Raw genomic sequence first — 8,732 nt, forward strand, 5'->3', positions numbered from 1 at the left:
TGGAGGCTATTGGAAGCTGGAATGGCGTGGCTGCCATAGCCTGGACATGCCTTGCTCCTGTCTTATGCTGGCATGGCTGAATTGTGGTCTTGGCTTGGCCTCGCACGCCTTGGCTTACTGGCCTGGCATGCCTTGGCTTGGCTTGGCCTTGGCATGCCTTGCCTTGCCTTGCCCTGCATCATGCTGGCATGTCAGGGCCCTGGCATGCCTTGGCTTGGCTTGCACCTTGGCATGTCTTGCCTTGGCTTCTGGCCTTGGCATGCCTTGTCTGCCCTTGGCATTGCTGGCATTGCTGTGGCTCTGGGCATGCCTTGGTTCTGCCTTGCATCATGCTGGTACGTCGTGTGGCCTGGCATGTCTGCCTTGCTTGCCCTGGCATGCCTTGCCTTGCTCTTGTCTTGGCTCGCATGCCCTTGGGTCTTGTACTGTATCATACGTCGCGGCCCTGGCCTGGCATGTAGTGGCCTTGGCGCGCCTAGTGGCCTTGGCATGCCTTTGCCCTGCCTTGCATCATGCTGGCATGTCGTGGCCTTGGCATGCCTTGGCTGGCCTGGCATGTCTTACAGAGTGAGGCTATTGGAGCTTGATACGCTTGCCTTGCGTGTCATGCCTGGCATGTCTTGGCCTTGGCTTGGGCGGGAGTGAGGTGGCATTGGAAGCCGGAGTGGAGGCTATTGGCATGCCATGCCTTGGCATGTCTTGCCCTTGCCCATGAGAGAGTGAGGCTATTGCATGCCATGCCTTGGCTGAGAGTGAGGCTATTGGGAGCTTGGCACATGCCTCATTGGCCTTGCATTGTCACTACAAAGATGCACACAAATATGCTGGAAATGTCGATATACTTTGAACCTTGTCAAGCCCCATTTTTATTGAAATTTCTCACACAATTAAACCATAAGTAGTCTATGATTTTAGGATCTTTCCAACTTACAAAACTAAAATTTGTCCCAATTTTTTAATGATTTTTGAATTTTACTTACTCTAAAATAAAAAAATACTCTACCTCAAAATTTATGAAACTTTTTCCCATCATAGATTGCATTTTTCTTAGTGTCCCTGCAAAAAATCACGTCCAAATACCTTGGATTGAATTATTTAGAGCCCATTATGACCTCGAGCATGTTGATGTTTCCTCCCACAAAGGAGTAAATGCATAAATGCTATATAGGGGGGTGTGTGTTGCCAGCATATGCATGGCAGCCCATGCCTTCCTAGCTGCAGCCCCCTTCCCCCACGCCACACCCATGTCATGTTGCCTCGATATGTTGCCTCGGTATTATGGGTTGGCTTCGAGTTTACTTTAGCTTGGGGTTGTCTCGATTATGCTTTTGTGTTGAGGCGGCCACCAAACCTTCTCAATGCACTGCGTGGGATGGCTGGACGGGTTGATGAAGAAGTTAGTCAATTGTTGGACGACGAACACACGTGGTGACGATGGTGGGCTTTGGGTGAACTTCACTGGGGTTGTCTTCGGCTATGCTTTGAAGGGGAGTACGCCACCAAACCTCTCAATGCACCTAGCACGCCGAGGATGGCTTTCGCGGAGTTCATGAAGAAGCTAGTGAATCTGGCCACCAACACGCTGGGGGTGGTTATTTTAAGAAGCTAGCCACCTTCAAGTGGCTGAGCTATGATTAGGATTGTCTAGGCATTGCTTGTGTAGCACGGTGCAGCCCAATGCACAAGCAAGTCGAGGATGACAATCTCCAAGAGTAGCAATGATGCCGCAAAATATCGGGTTGCCTCTTCTGAGTAGTGGGCGAAAGGTGCCTGAGTGTCACGTGTAAAGTTTAACCAGTGTGTTGTTTTTAGAAACTCAACCCAACACCGACGTTGAAAGTGATGCTCCTACAGTTTCGAACTCACAATATATCGCTGCCTAGTTGCTCAGATTTCGCGCTATTCTTGTCATGCCTAGCGGGCGGCTTGGCTCCACTTGCATCCGCATTCTCGCCAGCCATGCGCTTGTTGAGATGTGCGGTTCGCTTGGTGGTGGCCGGGCTTTGCCAAAGCAACGGCGCAGTGAGTGGTGAATGGGTTGTATGCACCAAGAGCTCGCACCGCATCGAACTCGCCTCATACCCCTCGCCATTGATGCTTCAAGATTGGCTTGTGCGGTTAATGGGTTCCCGCTTTGGCTACCTATTGTTAAGGAATGCGCCTCGTTGTCCCTTTCTCCTCTTGCCCTTCGCGGCAAGGAGGACGTCAGAGCGGTGCTTAGGTCCCGATCAACCCACGGCTCGTCCGGGAGATTGTGAAGGTCCACAAGTTTCGCCAGGATCTCTGATGCGGAGCATTGAGCCGGGCGTGGTCTTCGGCCTCCGATCGCCCAATTCAAGCATTTTCGCTGACGATGCGACCGCCGTGCTCAAGGGCGAGCACAACACCCAAGGTCGTTTGTCTTGCACGGAGCCGACGCCAAAGGAATGCTACCGCTGATCCCGCCAAGAGTCATACGCTATTCTCAAAGATTGCCATGCAACGTAAGTATGAACTAATTCAGACTGTGAAACTGCGAATGGCTCATTAACTCAGTTATAGTTTGTTTGATGGTATCTACTACTCGGATAACCGTAGTAATTCTAGAGCTAATACGTGCAACAAACCCCGACTTCTGGAAGGGATGCATTTATTAGATAAAAGGCTGACGCGGGCTCTGCCCGTTGCTCTGATGATTCATGATAACTCGACGGATCGCACAGCCATCGTGCTGGCGACGCATCATTCAAATATCTGCCCTATCAACTTTCGATGGTAGGATAGTGGCCTACCATGGTGGTGACGGGTGACGGAGAATTAGGGTTCGATTCCGGAGAGGGAGCCTGAGAAACGGCTACCACATCCAAGGAATATAAAGAGCGCGCAAATTACCCAATCCTGACACGGGGAGGTAGTGACAATAAATAACAATACCGGGCTCTTAGAGTCTGGTAATTGGAATGAGTACAATCTAAATCCTTAACGAGGATCCATTGAGGGCAAGTCCGGTGCCGCGAACATGTAATTCCACTCCACAGCGACATGGTTAAGGCAAAAGTCAGAGTTGACCTGTTGGGTCGACCGCCTCCGCCGTGTGCACCTGCCGACTCCGTTCCTTCTACTCGGCGATACGCCTCCGGCCTTAATTGGCCGGTCGTTCCTCCGTGTCAAGTATTTTGAAGAAATTAGAGTGCTCAAAGCAAGCCTACGCCCGGATACATTAGCATGGGATAACATCAGGATTTCGGTCCTATTCCTCGCCTTCGGATCGGAGTAATGATTAATGTGACACTACGGGGTATTTTTTACAGTAGTGAGGTGAAATTTTGGATTTATGAAAGACGAACAACAAAGCATTTGCCAAGGATGTTTTCATTAATCAAGAACGAAAGTTGGGGCTCAAGACGACGATACCGCCCTAGTCTCAACTATAAACGATGCCGACTGTGATCGCGGATGTTACTTTTAGACTCACAAGACACCTTATGAGAAATCAAAGTTTGGGTTCCGGGAGTATGGTCGCAGCAAGGTGAAACTTAAAGGAATTGACGGAAGGGCACCATCAGAGGGAGCTCCGCGCTTAATTTGACTCAACACGGGAAACTTACCAGTCCGCATAGTAAGGATTGATGACGAGAGCTCTTTCTTGATTCTATGGGTGGTGGTGCATGGCCGTCTTAGTTGGTGGAGCGATTTGTCCGTTAATCTGCTAACTAACGAGACCCTCAGCCGCTAACTAGCTATGAGGATCCTCCGCGCCAGCTTCTTAGAGGGACTATGGCCGCCAGGCCAAGGAAGTTTGAGGCACAACAGTCCGATGCCCTTAGATGTTCGGGTCGCGACGCGCTTACACTGCGTATCTAACGAGTCTATAGCCTTGGCCGATGTGCCCGTAATCTTTGAAATTTCACGTGATGGGGATAGATCATTGCAATTGTTGGTCTTCAACGAGGAATTCTAGTAAGCGCGAGTCATCACCGCTGACTACGCCCCTCGCCTCTTTGTACACACCGCCGCCGCTCCCCTACCGATTGAATGGTCCGTGAAGTGTTCGATCACGGCGACGTGGGTGGTTCGCCCGCCCGCGACGTCGCGAGAAGTCCACCGAACCTTATCAGAGGAAGGAGAAGTCGAATAAGGCTTTCGTGAGGTGAACCCGCGAAGGATCATTGTCGAAACCTACCAGCCGACCCGAGAACTAGTTTCGTGCCGGGGACGAGGGCCGCCTCGGCGCGCTCTCGCCCTTTGTCCCGGGGTTTCACCTTCCGGGCGCATAACTAACACCGGCGCCGAATTCGCGCCAAGGAACTTGAACGAGAGCGCGCCTCGCCGCCTCGAACGGCGGCGCGGGCGGCGCCGCTATCTTCAAATATGTCAAACGACTTCCGCAACGGATATCTCGGCTCGTGATCGATGAAGAACGAGTGAAATGCGATACTTGGTGTGAATTGCGAATCCCGTGAACCATCGAAGTCTTTGAACGCAAGTTGCGCCCGCCAAGCCATTAGGCCGAGGGCACGCCGTCAAGGCCACGCCGCTGCCCCCACCTACTCCTTCGGATTGCGGGGCGGATGATGGCCTCGCGGCGCTTCTCGCGCGCGGCTTGGCATAAATACCAAGTCCTCGCCGACGACGCCACGACAATCGGTGGTTGCGAACCCTCGCTGCCTGTCGTGCGCGGGTCGCCGCCCATCGAGGGCTCAAAATTGCTCGGTTGCCCGCCTGCCGCTTTCAACGCGACCCTGTGTCAGCGGGTTACCCGCAATTTAAGCATATCAATAAGCGAGGAAAAGAAACTTATGGGCGATTCCCTAGTAACGGCGAGGAACCGAATAGCCTACTTGAGAATCGGGCCCCATGGCGTCCACCTGTAGTCCGAGAAGGCCTCACCGGATCGCCCAAGTCCACCGGAAGGTGGCGCGAGAGGGTGAGAGCCCTCAGTGTGCCGGACTGTCGCACCACGCAGGCGCCGCCGGCGGTCGGGTTGTTTGGGAATGCAGCCCCAATCGGCGGTAAATTCGCCTCAAGGCTAAATACGGGCGAGACCGATAGCAAACAAGTACCGCGAGGGGAAAGATGAAAAGGACTTTGAAAAGAGAGTCAAAGAGTGCTTGAAATTGTCGGGAGGGAAGCGGATGGGGCCGCGATGCGCCCCGGTCGGATGTGGAACGGTCACAAGCCGTCCGCCATCGCCTCGGGCGCTGACCGATGCGGATCGCGGCGGCGCCAAAGCCCGGCCGTTGATATGCCGGGCGAGACGCCGCACGCGATCGGTAGGCAGCACGCGCGCCTCGCCGTGTTTCAGGCATCTGCGTGCCTCGCATCGCCTCGGGTTTCATTCGCCCGCTTGAAACACGGACCACGGAGTCCGACATGTGTGCGAGCCAATCGGGCGATTAAACCCGTAAGGCGAAGGAAGCTGATCGCGGGATCCCTTGAGGTTGCACCGCCGACCACCTGATCTTCCGAGAAGGGTTCGAGGAGAGCATGCACTGCCGACCCGGAAGATGGTGAACTGCGCCCGAAGGGCGGCTGCAGGAAACTCGTGGAGGCCCGCAGCGATACCGACGCAAATCGCTCGTCTGACGGGTATAGGGCAAAGACTAATCGAACCGTCTAGTAGTTGGTTCCTCCGGTTTCTCAGATAGCTGGAGCCCGTGGAACGAAGTTCTATCGCAAAGCTAATGATTAGAGGCATCGGGCGCAACGCCGACCTATTCTCAAACTTTAAATAGGTAGGACGCGCGCCGCTTTGTTGAGCCGCCATGGAATCAGAGCTCCAAGGGCCATTTGGTAAGCGAATCGGGCGCGGATGAACTGGCCGGTTACGTGCCCAATCGCGCTTAACCTAGAACCCACAAAGGGTGTTGGTCGATTAAGACAGCAGGATGTGGTCGGAAGTCGAAACCGCTAGGAGTGGTAACAACTCACCCGCTGAATCAACTAGCCCCGAAATGGATGGCGCTGCGCCGACTATACCCGTCCGGCAAGTGCCAGTGCCCCGATGAGTAGGAGGGCGCGCGTCGCCGCCGCAAACCCGGGCGCGAGCCCGGCGGAGCGCCTGGCGTGCATCTTGTGGTAGTAGCAAATATTCAAATGAGAACTGAAGGCCGAAGAGGGAAAGGTTCCATGGAACGCACTTGCACATGGGTTAGTCGATCCTAAGAGACGGGAAGCCTGTCTGATAGCGCTGCCGCGAACTTCGGGGAAGGGAATCGGTTAAAATTCCTCGAACCGGACGGGTGGTTGACGGCAACGTTAGGAGTCCGAGACGCCGCGGGGCCTCGGAAGAGTTATCTTTCGCTGCACACCGCCCACTCGAAACGCTCACCGTGAGGTAGGGTCCAGCGTCGGAAGAGCACCGCGACGTCCGCGCTGGTGTCCGGCATTTCGGCACCTTTGAAAATTCGAGGACCGAGTGCCATTCACGGCCGTACTATAACCGTGATCGTCTCCAAGGTGAACAAATTCCCGTCGATGGAACAATGTAGGCGGAAGTCGGCAAAATGGATCCGAACCTGGAAAAGGATTGGCTCGAGGGCTGAATGGTCCCAGCCCCAACCCGCCTGGCCGGTGGATCGCCAGCCGCTTCCCGCGGCGAGCGGTCGCCGCGCGGGCCGGGGACGGATCGGGAGCGCTCTTCGGGACTTTCCTCGGCCGAACAGCCGCTTGTAACTGGTACGACAAGGGAATCTACCGCTTAATTAAAACAGCATTGCGATGGTCTCGCGATGCTAACGCAATGTGATTTCGCCAGGCTCAATGTCAAAGTGAAGAAATTCAACCGCCGGTAAACGGCGGAGTAACTATGACTCTTAAGGTAAGCCAAATGCCTCGCCATCTAATTAGTGACGCGCATGAATGGATTAACGAGATTCCCACCGCCCTCGCTTACTATCCAATAAACCACGCCAAGGGAACGGGCGGTAATCACGGGAAAGAAGACCTGTTGAGCTTGACTTAGTCCGACTTTGTGAAATGACTTGAGAGGTGTAGTATAAGTGGAGCTTCGCGAAATTGAAATACCACTACTTTAACGTTATTTTACTTATTCAGGAACGAGGCGGGCATCGCCTCTTTTGACCAAGGCCGCCTCAGCGGCCGATCCGGCGGAAGACATTGTCGTGGGAGTTTAAGCGCACATCTGTTAAAAGATAACGCAGTGTCCTAAGATGAGCCTAACGAGAATGAAATCTCGTGGAACAAAAGGGTAAAAGCTCGCTTGATTCTGATTTCCAGATTTAATACGAACCGAAAGCGGGCCTATCGATCCTTTAGACGCTCGGAATTTGAAGCTAGAGGTGCGGTAAAGTTACCAGGATAATCGCTTGTGGCACCAAGCCGCTCATAGCGACGCTGCTTTTGATCCTTCGGGCGTCGGCCTTCCTATCATTGTGAAGCTGCAACCACCAAGTGTTGGATTGTTCACCCACCAATAGGGAACGGAGTCGGGTTTAGACCGCGGAGACAAAAGTTAGTTTTAATACCGATGACAAGGTCGCAATAGTAATTCAACCTAGTACGAGGAACCGCTGATTCGCATAATTGGTCATCGCGCTTGGTTGAAAAGCCGCGGGCGCTTACCATGCGCCGATTATGATCAACGCCTAAGTCGTAATCTCGCCAGAAGCGACGCATGCGCCCGCCGCCGCTTGCCGATTCTCGAGGGCCCTAGGCCCCAAAGGCACGTGTCGCAGGCCTCGCGGCGGACGAGCCGCGAGGGCCGCTTAAATTATAATTTACCGAAGGCGGTAGAACTTTGCGACGACTTAAATACACGACGGGTATTGTAGGCGGCAGAGTGGCCTTGCCGCCACGATCCACCGAGATTCAGCCGCGGCTACTTGATTCCCCTCCCTCCTTTTCCATTCAACTTTCCCCAAAACTTGACGAGGCTACCCATCCGACACTTTGTATTTTTTACATGATTGCCTTGCCTTGCCGTGGCTTTGGTGAAGCCTCCCTTGCCTTGCCTTTTCTTCCGCCATATGTCGTGGCCTTGGCCTTGGCGCGCCTTGCCTTATGCTGGCTTTGGTTTGCCTTCCCGTGGCTTTGGCTTGCCTTGCCTCGCGGGGCATGCCTTGCCTTGCCTTGGCATTGCCTTGCTTTGCCTTGCCTTGCCTTTCCATCGCTTTGGCTTGCCTTGCCTGCCATGTCGCTCGTGCCTCTGGCCATGCTGGCATGTCGTGGCCTGCCTTGCGCTGGCATGTCTTGGCCTTGCCTTGGCGCTGGCATGTCTTGCCTTGCCTCGCTGGCTTTTTGCCTTGCTTTGCCTCATGCTATACAATGTGCCCTTGGCCTTGGCATGCCTTGCCTTGCCTCATGCTGGCATGTCGTGGCTTTGGCATGCCTTGGCCTTGGCATTGCCCCATTCAAGCCATTTTGAGAAAGTGAGGTTATTGGAAGCTTTGCATGGCATGGCCTTGGCATTGCCCCATTCAAGCCATTTTGAGAAAGTGAGGCTATTGGAAGCTTTGCATGGCATGGCCTTGGCATCTGCCCCATTCAAGCCATTTCGAGAAAGTGAGCCTATTAGAAGCTTGGCATGGCTTGGCCTTGGCATTGCCCCATTCAAGCCATTTTGAGAAATTGAGGCTATTGGAAGCTTGGAATGGCGTGGCCTTGGCATAGCCCTGACATGCCTTGCCTTGCCTTTCGTTGGCATGTCGTGTCTTGGCTTGGCCTTGGCATGCCTTGGCTTGGCTTGGCCTTGGCATGCCTTGGCTTGGCTTGGCCTTGGCATGCCTTGGCCT

General features: G+C 54.0%; 3 pseudogenes; all 3 read left to right on the plus strand.

Moving 5' to 3' along the window:
* The first annotated feature begins 2,430 nt into the window (after positions 1-2,430).
* Positions 2,431-4,151, plus strand: LOC148916504 (18S ribosomal RNA; annotated as a pseudogene).
* A 208-nt stretch (positions 4,152-4,359) lies between these two features.
* On the plus strand, positions 4,360-4,511 carry LOC148916505 (5.8S ribosomal RNA; annotated as a pseudogene).
* A 205-nt stretch (positions 4,512-4,716) lies between these two features.
* LOC148916506 (25S ribosomal RNA) lies at positions 4,717-7,832 on the plus strand (annotated as a pseudogene).
* The last annotated feature ends 900 nt before the right edge of the window (positions 7,833-8,732 follow it).

The sequence above is a fragment of the Prunus mume genome, linkage group LG6 (genome assembly GCF_029339155.1).
Source record: "Prunus mume cultivar Tortuosa linkage group LG6, ASM2933915v1, whole genome shotgun sequence".
In the NCBI taxonomy this organism is placed as follows: Eukaryota; Viridiplantae; Streptophyta; class Magnoliopsida; order Rosales; family Rosaceae; genus Prunus; species Prunus mume.